The following is a 15,835-nucleotide window of genomic DNA, read 5'->3' on the forward strand; positions in this document are numbered from 1 at the left end:
TGTGTAATTCATAAACATATTTGAGAGTCATGTTTATATAAATATTTCTTCATACTGTGTCCCAATAAGTATTTGATTTCACACTATGGTTGTAGATGATTTTTTCCTCTACATTTTAAGTGTTCCCTTCTTCCTGAGGGTGGTCATGGTTCTCCATTGTTTTCATCCTGAGGGGAGGACAGGCTGAGAGATGGTGAGTAGCACATTTAAGGTCTCTTCACCTCCCCCCCTTTTTTTATTTGTATTTATTTTATATTTCTCAAATATCTTCCCCTGGCTGTTTTTATGTATTTTAAATATTTTTAGATTAAATAAATAGGAAATCATAATTGTGAACCTCCCTAAAAGCAATTTACCTATCCTTATGTTTTGACAAAGTGATGGTGTGAAGGCATGCTGGTAGAACAAGAGACCATGTTTGAGGCATGTTACAAGGTGTTTGAGGACTTTGTCACACATTACTTTTTGAGACCTGTAGATTCATGTTGGAAAGAACATGTGCACGTATTGAATGGTGGCTTGGGTGCTGTTTTTTCAGTCTACGCTGCATGCGTAGGGAAGGTGATACATCATCTGGCAGCTAGCTTCATAACGTGAGAATGAAAAACATTTGGATCACCATTCACTTGTTTACTTTTCTCACTATTGAGACCACTTCATATATTACTTTTTCATACACAGAAATTTAATCTTTGTATAGGAAAAAGTATTTTGTAAAATGTGAAGGACAGTGGCTGTCTAGTCAGTATAACCACTGTACAAGATCTACTCAGCCACTGTAATTACCTTTTTGTTTTGAGTGCCCTTTTGTCTGGGTCTTGGTTCAGGTGTGTATCCAACTTTGATGTGCTTATGGAAGGGGTGTGCAAGTAGTGCCCCCCCAAGTGTGGTGGCTTGGACAAACATTGTGTTATGGAAAACCAAAGTCTGTGTGAAAGTACATATTTGGGAATGCCATCAGTGTAATCCTAAACACACTTAATAAATAATGTCGAACTTGCACGTCACAAAATATATTACGGTCATGTCCATAAGCACCAGGAGGGTAGTCGCCCAGGGGATCTTAGTCCCTCTGCTGTTTTGGGAGCAAGGTCCCTATGTCTCCAAGCAACCTACAGTCAGCATGAAAAGGGAGTGTGTTAGTCACTGAGAAGAGTCTTCTAATATGCTTCCTTGTCTTTTCTGCAGATTGGAGCCAATCAGAGTGAAAGGAGGTGAGTCAGCCACTGAGAAGACTCTTCTCAGTTGCTAACGCTCTCCAGTTTCATGCTGATTGGCTCCTAGAGATGTTTGTTGTTGTGAGAGAATGCATTAACAAAGATCTCATTCTTAATCCAGGAGCAAAAAAGGGTGTATGTGGCTGTAACTATCATGAAGGGACCCTGCAGCTCTGAATTTTCTACCAAACAACTGATAAATACATATGTAACTTTGTGACTGGAGACTTATTATTAAGAATCACTTTCCATAATTGTAAGGAGGTGTGTCCACACACATGCATCCCAGGCACCTAAATGAGGGGAGAGAGCAGCATAGGGACATAAGCAGGTGTCTTATTCCAGGAGTTCCCAAACCTTTCTTCTACATAGACCACTTGAAAATTGCTGAGGGTCTGAAAGTATCTGAAAATTTACTATGGGCATATGCAAGATAATTAACTCCCATTAGTAATAAGAGCAAGAATTTGGGCTGTGCGTATGATAATTGTAATTTAAAGGCGTAATTTTAATTTTGCTAGTTGTTTATGTCACTACTATTGCCATTACATTCAGTGATATATGGGAATTACGATTTACAAGTAACATTAGTACAAAAAACATTACTAAGGATTCTGTATGGTCTGATACGGGAGGAGGTCCATGGGGGTGATACCATGAGTTACTGCACCAGGTGACACCAACCCTAGTGACGCCACTGGGACCCTATGAATCAGTGACTCCAAGAGCATCTGTCGTGAACCACCCTGTTCACATCTTGTAAGTTCAGGTCTGTGGCTTCCTGTATGGAATCAATCCATCTCGTTTGGCCTTCCTCTTTTTCTACTCCCTTCTGTTTTTCTTGTTTTCCTGCCATGTAGCAGGTCACAAGTTCAATCCCCGGCAGCTCCAGGCTGGTCTCAGAACCCGTTTGCAAGTCTGGAGAGCCACTGCCAGCCAGTGTCGACAATACTGAGCTAGATGGACCAATGGCCTGACCCAGTAGAGTGCCGCTTCCTGTGCTCCTGTTCAGGTTGAGAGGGCCATAGCTCAGTGGAAGAGCATCTCTTGCATGCAGAAGGCCCCAGATGCAGGCCCCAACGGCATCTCCAGGTAGGGCTGGGAAAGTTTCCTTGTCTGAAAACCCGGCAAGGCACTGCCAGTCAGAGTTGATAGTGCTGAGTTAGCTGGAGCAACAGTCTGACTCAGTACAAGGCAGCTTCCTGTGTTCATTCTAAATATGTTAAATCAGCTTATTGGGCCAAGAGTTGGGAGAGAAGACGTAGAAACTGGAGGAAAATGAATTGTTGATACCTTAGTTCAACCTTATAGAACTGGTTCACAGTCCTATCCACACTACACATTTGGAGCGCATGGATTTCATAGAATCGTAACACAGTAGAGTTGGAAGGGGTCTCTAAGGCCATCTAGTCCAACCCCCTGCTCAATGCAGGAATCCAACTTAAAGCATCCCCGACAGGTGGCTGTCCAGCTGCCTCTTGAAGGCCTCGAGTGTTGGAGAGCCCACCACCTCCCGAGGTCATTGGCTCCATTGTTGTAACTCTCTAACAGTTAGGATGTTGTTCCTGATGTTCAGCCCCTGGGAACTGTGGTTTATGCTTCACAGAGCTGCAGTTCTCAGCACCCTTAACAAACTACAGTTCTCTGGATTCTTTGGGGAAAGCCATGCACTTTAAATGCATGGCGTGGATGTGACCTAGTTGCAATGAACTGAATTCCAATTGTGGTCATTCACTTTGAATGTAGATGGTAGAAGTTATTTGTGCACCACTGAAGAATTTCTGGATCAAGCGGTTTGTAAATGGTCTAAATAAATAAACAAATGCTAATTATTATGGCCTGTATCCAGCTAAGTTGTACTCGGAGTAGACCCACTGAAATTGATGGAACTGGGTCTATTCACTTCAATGGGTCTGCTTTGAGTAACAGTTAGCTGCAGTCCCAGAGGATAAAATCAAGTATGTTTTACTCAGAGTAGACCCACTGAAATTAATGAATCTAAGTTATTCATTTCAATGTTTCTACTCTTGAGTAGGACTAGCATCGAATCCTGCCCAATGTGTACAGGGGACTTTATTTTTCTTCTCTATTAAGATTATGTAACTAATCAGCAACTGCTGTGATCATGCTTGTGCGTTCAGGATAAATTTTGCATGGATCGATTTGGAAACCTAGCTAGACCCTTGCATCCATTATATCAAAGTGAGATTCAATTAGGTCTCTCCTCCCCCTGCCTTATTATTCAACATTCAAAGTTCAAACACACCACAGTGATTTTATTAGGGGCAAGGAAATGGGGGGGGGGAGAGAGAGGAATATAAAAAGTATTTTACAGTACAATATCTGAAGCAAAGAATTTCAAACACTGCTTTGCTAGTGGGTTAAAGATCCGCATCATCTGGGAACGTCCTTGGCAGACTTCTTTGGAAAATCTTAACGCTGATTTCCCTCTTGGTGATTTCTCAGGAACATTAAAATTGAAACCCAGTAATCAAAAACACTATTAACAGACATTCTCAGAGAAAAGAGATGATGCAACCCCAACTCTGTATAGTTCTATTAATGGGACCACGACGTAGATCAGGGGTCGAGATGAGTCTGCAGATCTCCAGATGTTGTTACACTACACGCCCATCATCCCTCACCACTGGCTGTGCCAGATGAGGCTGATGCGAGGTGGAATCCCAACAACATCTGGAGGGCCACAGGTTGACTCTCTTGCTGAAAAGATATGATCACAACGACCATTAAGCAGACTTCTTTTGTAGACTTGCTTGTTGTCAGTGATGATCAGCTGATTTTTCTACACAAGGTGTGGAGAAACTTTTTCAGACTGAAGATCACATTTCCTTCTGGGACATCTTCCAGGGACCACATGCCAGCAGTGGGTGGGACCAGAAGAAAAAGTGGGAGGAGCAACAAATATAAATTTTTCCTAGGCTAGTTTCTACACACACTCACACCTCTCTCTCCTTGTCCTCCATCTAGTCACGTGTAGGGCATATTTGAATACAAACCAGAGTGGGGTGGTGGTTTCTGCCCCGCTCCCAATATGGTGTCTTTTTTTTTTTTAACAACCATCTCTGTGTTGAACAGTTGTCTGTAGAGGAAGGCTAAAGTGTGAGTGCCTCCTCGTGTGCAGAGGCTCTGCACATTCAGGACTCCTGGTTGTGCAGGTAACCTGAGGATACTCTTGTCCTCCTTTATGCTGATGAATTTTCATTAGGATTTAAAAAAAAGAAATTCACAAACTGCTGCCGAAATTTGGAGAACTGAATTTTGGAATATGAGCAACTGAGAGAAGTGAAACTGATAGATCCTTCCATCCCTACAGGTAAGTAATGTGTGCATAGGGCTATAGTTTTCATTCTTTTATGGATCCAAGCAATTTCCTCCTTACAAACGTTTAAAGTTTGTCTCATCTATGAGTTCTCTGTTGATTTTCAGCTATCACAAAAGGTCATGCTACAGTGCAACCATTCATATTGTTTCACCCTTGCATGCATTTTTTGATGTGAAGTAAGGTTTGAGTCCTTACAGAAGGTCTTGCCACATTCCCAGCATTTGTATGGTTTCTCCCCAGTATGAATCCTCTGATGTGAAGTGAGATGTGTACCCCGGCTGAAACTGTTTCCGCACTCCAAGCATTCATACGGTTTCTCCCCTGTGTGCATTCTTCGGTGTCTAATAGAGGTGTGAATTCCGACTAAAGGTTTTTCCACACTCTGAACATTCATATGGTTTCTCCCCTGTGTGAATTCTTTGATGTGAACTAAGGCTTGCAGTTTGATGAAAGGTCTTTCCACACTCCAAACATTCATATGGCTTCTCCCCTGTGTGAATTCTTTGATGTGAACTAAGGCTTGCAGTTTGACGAAAGGTCTTTCCACACTCCAAACATTCATATGGCTTCTCACCTGTGTGAGTTCTTTGATGTAAAGTAAGGCTGTGGCTAAAACTGAAATTCTTTCCACATTCTGAGCACCAATACGGCTTCTCCCCTGTGTGAATTTTTTGATGTGAAATAAGGTGTGCACTCTGCCTGAAACTCTTTCCACACACCAAACACTTATATGGTTTCTCCCCTGTGTGAATCCTTCGATGGGAAGTAAGATCTATCTTCTGAATGAAACATTTTCCACACTCCAAGCAACTATATGGTTTCTCCCGTGTATGAATCCTTTCGTGCCTAATAAGTTTTTCCTTCTGACAAAAGCTCTTGCCACACTCTAAGCATTTAAATGGTTTCTCTCCAGTGTGGATTTTCCAGTGAACATTAAGACTTGACTTACTGCTGAAGCTTTTCTCACACATGGGGCATGTATTCCTTTCCTTTCCTTTGTCTAGTTGTCCTTGGACTGAGATTTCATGGAAGTCACCACCCTGAAAATTAGCAGACTGATTGGTTTCTTCCTGTTCTTCCATTTTCCAACTCTGTTGTCCGCCCTCTTCACAACCAGCTCTTTCGAATGACACCCCAGGTGGCTCTCCTTTACCCTCTCTCTCCCACTTATCAGCTGCTGGAATAAAGAGAGAGAAAATAACAAAGTAAGAGCCCAAGGGAGAAGTGGCATTTCAAATCAGGAACAGAGCCAATGAAACCTGTTATAAATGACAGAATGGAAAAGATTTAGATGAGAGGTGTTAACTATAACCAATGTGATGTAGAGCATTCAACTTGGATAGCTGGTTCAGCTCCCAGCTCAGCCATGCAGTTCATAGGGCGGCCTTGAACCTACCTCGCAGGGCTGTTGTGCAAATGAGTGAAGTAACCACATGCCTGCTACTCTGAACTCCTTGGAGGGAGGGTGGGATACTGACATGATAAGCAAACAGTATAAATATCCAAAGAAGGGGAGGTCCATAGTTCAGAAGCAGCATATGTGCTTTGCAAACAGAAGGTCCCAGGTTTGATTCCTCACATCTCTAGTTAATGGGTAAGGTCTAACATGGAAAGGTCAACAGAAAAGTTTAAATTACAGGAAAAGGATTTGAACGAAACATTAAGAACACAGGAAGCTGCCTTACACTGAGACCATTGGTCCGTCTACCTCAGTATTAGTGACACTGACTGGCAGCGGCTCTCCAGGGTTTCAGGCAAGGAGTCTCCTATCCCTACCTGGAACCTTCTGTATGCAAAGCTCTACCACGGAGTTACTCCCCTTCCCGCTTAAATAGAAACATCCTGATGGTACGTGCTGTTGGACAGTGGAGCAGTTAGGGTTGCCAGGCTAAGGGCCTGAGACTGATCTTGTATCTTTAGGAGAAGAGAAAGTCAGCCAAGTGCAGGTGCTCTTGCAACTCTGTAATGGGAAAAACCACAAGGTGGAATTCTCCCTTCCCCTGCACAACTTTTAAAGATACAGAAGACCTCTGGGAGGCCAGGCCTGGCAACCAAGAGGTCTTTTGTATCTTTAAACGTTGTGCAGGGGGAAGGGAGAATTCCACCTTGTGGTTTTTCCCATTACAGTGTTGCAAGAACGCCTGCACTTGGCTGACTTTCTCTTCTCCTAAAGATACAGGATCAGTCTGAGGCCCTGAACCTGGCAACCCTAGGAGCAGTCCCTACAGTTCGAGCGCAAGAGAGGTGTCATTTTTGTTCCCTATTATAACCTACCTTCCATAGTTTTTTTCTTAGCTTTATGCTCCATTTTCGTTCATCAGGCCCTCAAAGCATCTTACAAGGTATGCAAATACAATGTTAACTTCTCCTTCACCCCTTCCCCACCGCTCATGCTGAGTAACACACACACAGAGGGCTCACGATGTACTAAGAGAGCTCATGCTTTACATTAGGGTGCTGATGACATACACTGTGGCCCTCCAGATGTTGCTGGACTCCAACTCCCAGTGTCCCCAACCATTGGTCATGTTGGCTAGGGCTGATGGGGCGGAGTCCAACAGCATCTGGAAGGACACAGCCTGCCCCTGCAAAGTTTCCATGTTTATTCAGTGGCATCTGAAAGGAAAAATTATCAGCTAGCATGGATGACAGTTTCACAAACTCACAGCTTGATAAAGGCCCCCTCCTTCTAAAGAGAGCCCACAATCCTGCGAGCAGAATTGGCTGAAAGAGGGTTCAGGGTACTGTGAGAAATAACAAAAATAGGAATTTCTTCCATCAAGATTCATGAGCCAAAGGAAAAGAACAGGATTATCTGCATCTGCAAGGGGTTGGTACAGATGACCTTTGAGGTCCTTCCAACACTTATGATTCTGTGTCTTATCCAAAGAGGTCACGTTCCCACAGTTCTCCACCATGACTTCGCTGTGCAGGGCCTTTTGGCTGGCATCCAGCAGAGCCCACTCCTCCTTGGTGAAATGCACAGCCACCTCCTCAAAGGTCACCAGATCCTGAAAGAAGGAAGTGGTGTCCTCTGTAGAGATCCTGTAACAGCTCTTCCCTTTCTGAGTACAACCAGAAAGTATAATCAAGAGAACTGCAACAAAATGCTGTAGTGTAAAGTACCACTTTTCAGGATTCCAGCAATCTTTTCATATTTCATCCACTGGCATTGCACCTCTACCTGCACCCGAAATGTCAACGTTCTGTAGCCACAGAGCACGATCAGTACACATTGGCTGCTTTGGGTTCTCCCCCCCCACACACACACACAACTTTTAGGGCGGTTGAAGAGGAAGGGATGACAGAGCCAAGGATGTCCCCTAACCATCTCCCACACAACCCTACCTGATCAGGCTCTGCAGCACCTGTTTCTACTCCACCAAGGTCTTAGAGCAGGTGGTTGCTAACCAGCTCCAGACACTCCTGGATGAAACCAATTATCTAGATCCATTTCAATCCAGTTTCAGGCCCGGTTTTGGTACTGAGACAGCCTTGGTCGCCCTGTATGATGACCTGTGTCGGGAGAGGGATGGGGGGAGTGTAACCCTGTTGATTCTCCTTGATCTCTCAGCTGCTTTTGATACCATCGACCATGGTATCCTTCTGGAGCAACTTATCGAGTTGGGAGTGGGAGGTACTGCTTGGCAGTGGCTCTGCTCCTATTTGGTAGGTCGGCTCCAGAAGGTAGTGCTTGGGGAGCATTGCTCGACACCCTGGGTTCTCCAGTATGGGGTCCTGCAGGGGTCAATTCTGTCCCCCATGCTCTTTAATATCTATATGAAGCCGCTGGGGGCGGTCATCAGGAGTTTTGGAGTGCGTAGTCATCAGTATGCTGATGACACGCAGCTCTACTTCTCCTTTTCATCTTCTTCAGGTGAGGCTGTCAATGTACTGAACCGTTGCCTGGCCGCCATAATGGACTGGATGAGAGCTAATAAATTGAAGCTCAATCCAGACAAGACTGAGATGCTGTTAGTGAGCGGTTTCTCTGATCAGATGGTGGATATTCAACCTGTTCTGGACGGGGTTACACTCCCCCTGAAGGAGCAGGTTCGTAGTCTGGGAGTTCTTCTAGATCCTTCATTGTCACTTGAGGCCCAGGTAGCCTCGGTGGCACGAAGTGCGTTCTATCAACTTCGGTTGGTAGCTCAGCTACGTCCCTATCTGGACAGCGACGACCTTGCTTCAGTTATCCATGCTCTGGTAACCTCAGGATTGGACTACTGCAATGCGCTTTACGTGGGGCTACCTTTGAAGACGGTTCGGAAACTGCAGCTCGTGCAAAACGCTGCGGCCCGATTGTTGACTAGGACCAAACGATCCAAACATATAACACCTGTTCTGGCCCGTTTGCACTGGCTGCCTATATGTTTCCGGGCCAGATTCAAAGTGTTGGTTTTGACCTATAAAGCCTTACACGGCGCGGGCCCGCAATACCTGATGGAACGCCTCTCCCGATATGAAACTACCCGTACACTGCGTGCAACATCGAAGGCCCTCCTCCGGGTACCGACTCATAAAGAGTCCCGGAGGATGACGACAAGATCTAGGGCCTTCTCAGTGGTGGCCCCCGAACTATGGAATGGTGTTGCTGACGAGGTGCGCCTGGCACCAACTTTGCTCTCTTTCTGGCGCCAGGTTAAAACGTACCTCTTTTCCCAGGCATTTTAATATTTTAATATTTTAATATATTTATTACATCTTAGTATACTAGAACAATTATGTAATATGTTTTTAGTCTTTGGAATTTTGTTATGTGTGTGGTATTGATATGTGATTTTATTATATTGTATTTTAAATTTATGCTGTTCATCGCCCAGACAGCCGTTGGCTGTGGGCGGTATAGAAATTGAATAAAATAATAAATAATAATAATAGTGCATAATGCAAGTGTCATTCCCCCACCTATGAGAGAAACATATTATTATTGGTTGTGTCCAATGGTAGTCCTATAACAACTCATTGAAACTAATGAACATGGCCAACTTAAGTCTATCAATTTCAATGGGTTTACTCTGAGTAAGACTTAGTTGACAATGACCCAGTATTATTATTACTACTACTTTTATATTATTACTGTCATTAATTATTGTTGTTTTTCAGTTTACATCCCCCCTTTCCCCCAAAAGGTGCCCAGAGTGGCAAATGCACCAATATTTTTTAAATGTTCTACAGACAGATAAAATCGTTCTGAAAACAGTTCAAAACATTGCCTCAGGCAATGATCTCAGGGTTGCCAGGAACAGTCTCTTTCAGCCATCAAATGCCTGGGGAAACAGGAATGTTTTTACATTCCTCTTGAAAGTCAACAATTAATTGCATCCATTTCCCACTTTTTCAAAGCGACTTACAAAATGTATAAACCAAAAAACTGGTCAGTCGTTTAAAACCAAATACTTAGAATAAAAATACGAGACCAAAAATTCTAAAGATGTTGAGAAGATTGAGGTTGCAAGAACAAGTTTTATCCTTGGCACGCATTCTTCATTCTTACATTCACTGTGAATTTCAGTTCCTTGGACCAAATCAATAAACCTCCCCGCACTGACTCTTGGCCTACGATGCAAAGTGATGGTTTCGATTCCCACAGGATGCAATGATGACCACCAACCCGGACGGCGATAAAGAGGGTTTAGAGCACAAGAGGAGAACTTGCGGCACTCTAGATGTTATTGGCTTTCTACTCCCATCAGCCTCAACCTACGGCCAATACAATAGCAAGAGATGATGGAAATTGGTAGTCCAGCAACAACTGGAGGGCCAGACGTTCCTCACCTCTGGTTTAGACAAACACATGGAGGATAAGGCTATCAATGGCTTCCAGCCTCGATGGCTTTGGCATGGTCCAGCTGTAGGGCTCCTCTGTTTATTTTATTTATTTATTTATTTAATTACATTTCTAGACCGCCCTATAGCAGAAAGCTCTCAGGGCGGTGTACAACAAATAAAATCACAATTAAAATATGAGCAAGTGTGGAAAAAAAAAATATATAGTACAATTATAAAACATTAATAAAATTGCCATTGAGATTTAAATTAAGATCATATTAAGTTTAAAATGTTAAATTAAAATATTTAAAAATTTACAAAATTTAAAAAGCCTGGGCGAAAAGGTAAGTTTTTACCTGGCGCCGAAAAGATAACAGAGGCGTATCTTGTCTGGGAGGGCATTCCATAGTTCGGGGGCCACCACCGAGAAGGCCCTAGATCTAGTTGTTGCTCTTAGGGAGATGCATTCTTAAAAGAGTTGGAATGAAACTCACTTTTAAATGTGGAGGAGACTTCTGTAGCTCTCTCGCACAAATTCAGGGGAACAACAGCAACAAAGGGCAGGCCACAGATCCCAGGGATGCCACATGAAAGAGGGACACTACGTCTGCCCCAGGAATCCTCACCCACCTCGATCGCCTTCCTGCACAATCCACTTGAAGAGTGGGCTCTCTCCGGGGTCCAACGGAACATTCTCTGCCTCGTGAAAATCGGCGCCCCCTTCTGCCAATGGCCCCTGCAACTGAAACAGCAGCGAGGACCCCGAGGGCACAGAGAGGGATGAGGAAAGGAATGCAGGAAGCAAAGGTGGGGTTTTTTGTTACTTAATTCAGGACAATTCTGCCCAATACATGTCAAGCACTCTTATACCACAACAGTCATGGCTTCCTGCGAAGGATCCTGGGAACTGTTGTTTGTTAAGGGTGCCAAGAGTTGTTAGGAGACCCCTATGCCCCTCACAGAGCTACAGTTCTCAGAGTAGTTTAACAACAAATCCCTCTTTCCAGGGAACTCTGAGAATGATAGCCCTCTGAAGTCAATCGGGGTCTCCAAAAAAACTCTCAGCACCCTTAACAAATCACTCTCCCCAGGATTCATTGGGGGAAGCTATGACTGGTGAAAGGGGTATGTGTTATGTGCCTTCAAGTCGATTACGGCTTATGGCGACCCTATGAATCAGCGACCTCCAATAGCATCTGTCATGGACCACCCTGTTCAGATCTTGTAAGTGCAGGCTAAAGTGGTATCATATTGCTTAAAATGTATGGTGCAGATGCAGCTCTGGATATTAATTCAATTTTGTTGTTGTTGTTACATGCCTTCAAGTTGATTAAGACTTATGGCGACCCTATGAATCCTTTTTGGATGTATTCATGGGTTTTCATGGTAAGAGGTATTCAGAGGTGGTTTCCCATTGCCTTCCTCTAAGCCTACGGCACCCAGTAGTCCCAGGCGGTCTCCCATCCAAGTACTAACCAGGCCTGACCCTGCTTAGCTTCCGAGATCAGAAGAGATTGGGAGCGTTCAGGGTACTATGGCCGTAGCAATTCAATTTTATGAGTTGTCTAATACAAAACATTCTCTAGGCAACATTGGATGTCAACGTAAGGCAGAGATGGGGAGGGTGTGTCCCTCCAGATGTTGCTGGACTACCATTCCTATCATCTCTGGCCATTGGCCATAGTGGCTTGGCCTGATGAGAGTTGGAGTCCAAGAACATCTGCAGGGCCACAGGTTCCTCATCCTTCACACAGGGTGCTGAGCTATCTCATGTTTGGACAATTTCCAAAGGAAAAAATGGGACAACCGGATGTGATTTTAAAGATACTCTTGGATATAAGCCCCTTGAACCTACCCTGATAAAAATGCTCTCACCTGCTGCTCTTCCTGCTTCTTGTCCTCTGCCTGGCTCAGGAGGAAAATTTCTGCCAGGGCCACTGCCTGGGAAGTGGTCTCCGCTCCACATTCCCTCACCCAGCTTGCCATCTCCGGGGGAAGGACAGCCAGGAACTGCTCCAGGATCACAGGTCCAGGATCTGGCTCTTTGTGTGTCGCTCTGGCCTGAGCCACTGATGGCAGAGATGGTGGAGTCGGCTGCAAGCCTCTCGGGGGCCCTCAGCTTCCTGGTAGTGGAACTGCCTGAAGCATTGGTGCTGTGTATCTGAGCTGAGGGTGTCCTCTTTACCCAGGATCTTCCGCATGGTTCTTTCCCAGAATTCCCCTCGGCTCCCAGCTTGGAGGGCACCAAAGCCAATTAAATCTGGCTCTTCCATCTTTGATGTAGGCTTCAAAGCAACCTCCAATGTGCCAAGGAACCTCCTGGACTTGCTCACAGGCTTTCTCCAGGCACAAACCACCCAAACTGGTGAGGCCGCCACAGCCTGCAAAGCCCACGAGATATTCTGACCTGTGAATACACATTCCAGGTTGGAAAGTAGTTTACAGTCAAATTCCAGCTAACAAGCGGATCCTCTTCCTATAGGTAAGGCAGGGAAATGCCCCAAGATCAGTGAAAACCCAGAGGCTGGGGAAGGGGTCTTTTTTCCTCTGAAGGGTCATTTCATTTAATTGCCCTATTGCTCCCCACAAGACATCCCTCAAGCGATTTAACAATTAAAAAATCAACAATTTAAAAAATACATCAAAACTATTCAAATTAAATGACAGATGACTGGGATAAAAATCTCCACTTAAAAGGCTTTTTGAAATTGGAAGGTCTGAAAAAGGACCTTTTCTCAGCCCAAGGGCCACATTCTCCTCTGGGCAACCTCCTGGGGGCCACATGCCAGTGGTGTGCAGAGTCAGAGGCAAAGGTGTGCAGAGCATCCAATGTAAATTCTATTTTTGTACCCTAAGCTAGTTTCTAGATACACACCTCTTCACCCCCCATCCTGGCATGATCAGAGTTCCAAGACACATCCCGGCCAGGCAACAACATCCCTGTGAAGCAGGGTCAGTGTGGGATGTGCTCTGGGGAGGGACTTGGAGGTCTGCATTTGGCCCGAGGTTCCTCACCTTTGGTTTAAATCATCCTTCCCCAACCTGGTGCCATTCAGATGTTGCTGGACTAGAACTCCCACCATTTCTGACCATTGGCCCTGCTGGCTGGTGTTGATGAGAGTTGGAGTCCAGCAACATCTGGAGGGCCACAGGTTCCCCACCCCAGGTCTCAATCTACCCACAGTGATGGGGCAGACTGACTTGGCAGAGAAAAAGAAGGGATAACTTAGGAAGCAACCTTACATCAAGTTGGGCTGTTGGCCTGTCTCAGTGGTGGACCTTGGACAGTTCCTTGGAAGTTCGGACTAAAACCTGAAGTGGATTCCGCTCCCCCCCCCCCCGGCATGGAGCCACAGCCACCACTGGCTCATCTAGCTCAATTTCATCTAAAGCAGCTGCGAGGAGCCTTTGGTGAACCACAAATGCCACTATCCCCAGTCATTGTGCATTGTCTGTGCTTGCTGGGGCCGATGGGAGTTCTAGTTCAGCATCATCTGGAGGGCCAAAAGTTTGTTTATTTATTTATTATATTTATATCTCACCTTCCCTCCGAGCAGCTCAAGGTGGCATACAAACACGGTTCTCCCCCTCCCAATTTGATCCTCGTAACACCCGTGAGATGGGTTAGGTTGAGAGAGTTAGAGTTAGGCAAGTGGCCCAAGGTCACCCAGGGAACCCACTCCTGGTCTACGCTTCCTGGCTGACAGCCGCTCTCCAGGGTTTCAGACAGGGGAAACTGCCAGCCCTCCCTGGAGATGCCGCTGGGGATTGAGCCTAGGACCTCCTGCATGCAAAGCAGATGCTCTACCATTGAGCTACAGCCCTTCCTCCAGGAAGACAGGAGGCTGCCTTATACTGAGTCAAACCATTGGTCCATCTAGCTCAGTACTACCTGCACCGACTGGCAGCAGCTCTCCACGGTTATAGACACCAGCCTTCCCCAGCCTTACGTGGAGATGATGGGGATGGGACCTGGGACCTTCTGCGTGCAAAGCAGACGCTCTGCCCAGAAGCTATGGCCCTTCTGATCCCTTCCAAGGACTGTACTGGGAACACCACAGCGTTGTGGGGGAACCTGGAATCAGCCAGCTGCATGGGACATCTCCCTTTCAGGGAAAGCTCAGCACCCCTCCTCCCATCAGCAGCTGCCTTTTGCCTCCCTGGCTCTGATCTGAGGTTAGGAGACTCCATCTGAGGACACACATTTTCCTGTCTTTTCCACTAATCCTCCATTGCAGTCTTGCCTCCCTCTGCATCCATCAGTCAGTGAGAACTCACCAGACTCCCCCTGGATGGAAAAGACAAAGGGCTACTCCCCCCTCCCTCTAGAGAAAGAGGCGGGGCAGGAAGCCACTGTCACACTCCACGCACACTCTCCCTTCTTCCCAGACAGCCCAGTCTCTCCCTTTAACCCTTAGACTGAACCTCGCTAGGAAAGCTAAGGGAAGAAGGCATTCATTACCTTGGCTGGCGTTCAAGCAATGCCTCAAGCATCAAGGCATTTATAGTCAAGCTCTCGCTCCCAATTCAGCAAGCTGGATTCGGCCATCTCTGGTTGCTTCCAGACAACCCGGTTATTGCGCATTCATCCTGATTTGCCAGCACAAAGTTTACGGGGTGGGTAGGCGACGTTGGCTCTTTATTAAACATTTGTTCTCATTTATTCGCCGGGAGGTTAAACAATGGATGTCGGATCAACCAGTTGTTAGGCGAAAGATTCACACGGTCTGAAGAGAAAGCAGAGGACTGTGATGCATTCTTTTTTGGGTTGAAGTCGTCCTCCATTTTAATTTTGTATTGGTGAAATCGTGTACTTTTAAATTGTACTCCTGTAGGTTAAGGTGTTAGACTACGACCTGGGAGACCAGGGTTCGAGTCCCCACGTAGCCATGAAGCTCACTGGATGACCTTGGACCAGTCACTGCCTCTCAGCCTCATGAAAACCCTATTCATAGGGTGCTATAAGTCGGAATCGACTTGAAGGCAGTACATTTACAGTTAGTATGAGGATTAACAACAGGACCACAAAAGTGATCTTCGCAAGTCTTTACGGTCGCTAAGATACTTTCAAGCCTGGGAGGCTAAACACCCACCATCTATTACACAATCGTCTGAAGACCTCACTGCCCTGGCTGGGTTGGAATATATTTCTTACAGACATCAGCGTCGTGTGGATACCATTCTTCAGGCACCAAACACCTTACTCTTCGCTCAGGCATTTGGCCCTTGATGTGTGCTGTTCTAGTTACTCCTTTTTGCTATTTGGTGGGTGTTAGGTTTTTACTGATTTATTATGTATGGCTTTTAACATACAGTACTAATGAATTTTATTGATAAATGTGTGCATGTTTTCATTCTGTTGTAAGTCGCCAAAAACCATTTGCTATTAGGTGACTAACCAATGAAATAATAAAATAATGATAATAATACACACTTCCTCTCCATTCTCCATCTAAGCAACCAAGAGGCATTACTACAATTCAGAGACGCATTCCAGAAAGGC

General features: G+C 45.3%; 2 pseudogenes; both read right to left on the reverse strand.

Annotated features, from left to right (window-relative positions):
• Positions 1–4,660: 4,660 nt before the first annotated feature.
• Positions 4,661–12,318, reverse strand: LOC133378928 (zinc finger protein 501-like; annotated as a pseudogene).
• Positions 11,760–11,878, reverse strand: LOC133382492 (5S ribosomal RNA; annotated as a pseudogene).
• Positions 12,319–15,835: the final 3,517 nt, after the last annotated feature.

The sequence above is a fragment of the Rhineura floridana genome, chromosome 3 (assembly GCF_030035675.1).
Source record: "Rhineura floridana isolate rRhiFlo1 chromosome 3, rRhiFlo1.hap2, whole genome shotgun sequence".
NCBI lineage: Eukaryota > Metazoa > Chordata > Lepidosauria > Squamata > Rhineuridae > Rhineura > Rhineura floridana.